Here is a 2,084-nt window from a genome sequence, read left to right as displayed (position 1 = left end):
GTCGAAACCCTAGGGGCCTCCCAGAAGTGGAGAAGGAGATCAAGATCTGGAATGGGAGGTGGGGGCAGAGGGAGGATTTATCCCCTCTGTAACCCTAGTTGCGTGCTCTAGAGCAGGCGGGCCCACCTGGACCGGGCTCAAGACGCAACCTAGTCCTGCCATGGTGTGTGTCTCGGGAGCAGGCCCGACTACCCAGGGTAGTTCGTCCTCTGTGGTACACGGGGCGAGCGAAGCGGTACACGGACGCGCCCCACGACCACCGTCTCCGATGTATTAACGTCAGCTCGCGCCGCCAGTGCTGGAGATCGGCGGCCATGGTCGGCGTGGGGGGAGGGAGAGGAGAGCGATGTCAGGAAAGCAATGGACGAACGAGATCAGTCCTGTGGCCGGAGTGGTGGTCTTTGTCCTTCTGCGTGGAATTGGCATGTCTTCCATGTCCTGATGTTTTCTTTTTTCTTTCTAGTTCCTCTTCATGAGATTCACATTGAAGGCGTTGAGGAGCGGCTCCGCGGGATCGCGGTGCTGACATAGAACATGAGGCTCGCACTTGGCTCCGTGGTTGGGATCCTCTGGTACCAGGTCCCAACGCTCCCATGAGACTTGAATGGCGTGTCGACGCCACTTTAAGATCGCCCAATCTGGTTGGTTCAGTGGTAGTTTGCTATGGACTTTGAGGGAGCGCGCCATGTTTTGGCCTCCGTCCGAGCTCATTTCCCAAATCTCAATCTTGGTGGGCTTGTTAGGACCGAGGCGGTTGACAACAAGCTGAAGGTGTTAATCGAGAAGGAGTAAAATGCATCGGAAGTCACTGTTTTTGCATCGTGTGTTCGCTTTGGTCACTGTACTAAGGAATACATGCAATGCGGTCACTATATATGACAAGACGTGATTGTACGGTCACTATAGCACGTATTGAGCTCGTATGCCGCCTGTGACAACGTGTTGACCAGCCAAGCGTGCCAGGTGGCAGGGAGCGACCGTCTGCGGGTCCATTTTGCAGAAAACCCCATGTGTCCTTGGAAATGGACCAAATCCCCTTGTCTTTTCATCTTTGTTACCACCAAAGTAGGGTGCAGCGTAGGGGAGAGGGGGTCGATCATCGCTTGCATCGGCTCATCGGCGTTGGACGCTCCGAGGAGGAACGAGACACATGGTTCTTCAACCCCTGTTCGTCGGGGGGGCGCATAGGCGTGGCGGCGATGGCACCTATTCGTCGCCCCGATGGCATGCCGCCCCCAACCTACAGTAAGCCCCAAACTTCCCCCTCTTATCTTGGATTTTTGGGCTGTTAATCTCCAGTATTTCATTTGGGCATCAAAAATGTTTAGTTAGTTTCATAGGGTTCCCCGCATTGGAGTTGATATTTCGGTAGGCTAGGGTTTTGCGCATGATTTTGGGGTTCAAAGTAGGGTTTTAGGTGTGCTCTTGATTGTGAAGAATTTGTGCCTATTTTATTCGATGATAATTTGTTTGGACATCGTCAATTTTGAGATAGTTACATAGGATCGGCTGCACTAGAGTTCTGATTCCACTAGGGTTTAGGGTTCAAATTTGGGGGTTTTGGAGTATGGGTTTTGGTGTGTAAAGGTGGTGCCTTGTCGATGATTCTGATACTTGTGTACATGTTTTATTCTTGCAAGGCGCACAGAGCAAAAAAAAATTAGTTCAGATCAACCATGGGGGATATTTTCTTGGACGTGGTAGCAACTGTTATTATGTGAATGCTCATGTTGTGTGGTATGATGAACTAGATGAAGTGACATGGTCTCCAATTATGGTTGAGAACTTAGTGGAGGAGATTGGGTGGGAAGTGGCAGGCAGATTGAAGGTGTATTACTTGATTCCTATCCTGTCAGTCAAGCAAAATGGTTTGAGATAAATCAGAGGAGATGCAGACACTAATCAGATGTTGACATTTTTGTCTCCTTGTAACAACTCTTTCAGTCTGTATTTGGACCATGATAACAGCTTGGATGCAGACCTTACTGAGGATGATGTGGTGAATTTCCCAATAACTCACCTGCCTCCAGTGTTCAGTCCTAGAAAAGCATGTAACAATGAGCCAGTGGTCACAACTGAAGAAA

This window comes from Triticum urartu, chromosome 2, assembly GCF_003073215.2.
Source record: "Triticum urartu cultivar G1812 chromosome 2, Tu2.1, whole genome shotgun sequence".
NCBI lineage: Eukaryota > Viridiplantae > Streptophyta > Magnoliopsida > Poales > Poaceae > Triticum > Triticum urartu.
The sequence above is the reverse complement of the archived record's forward strand: the minus strand, read 5'-3'. Positions refer to the sequence as shown.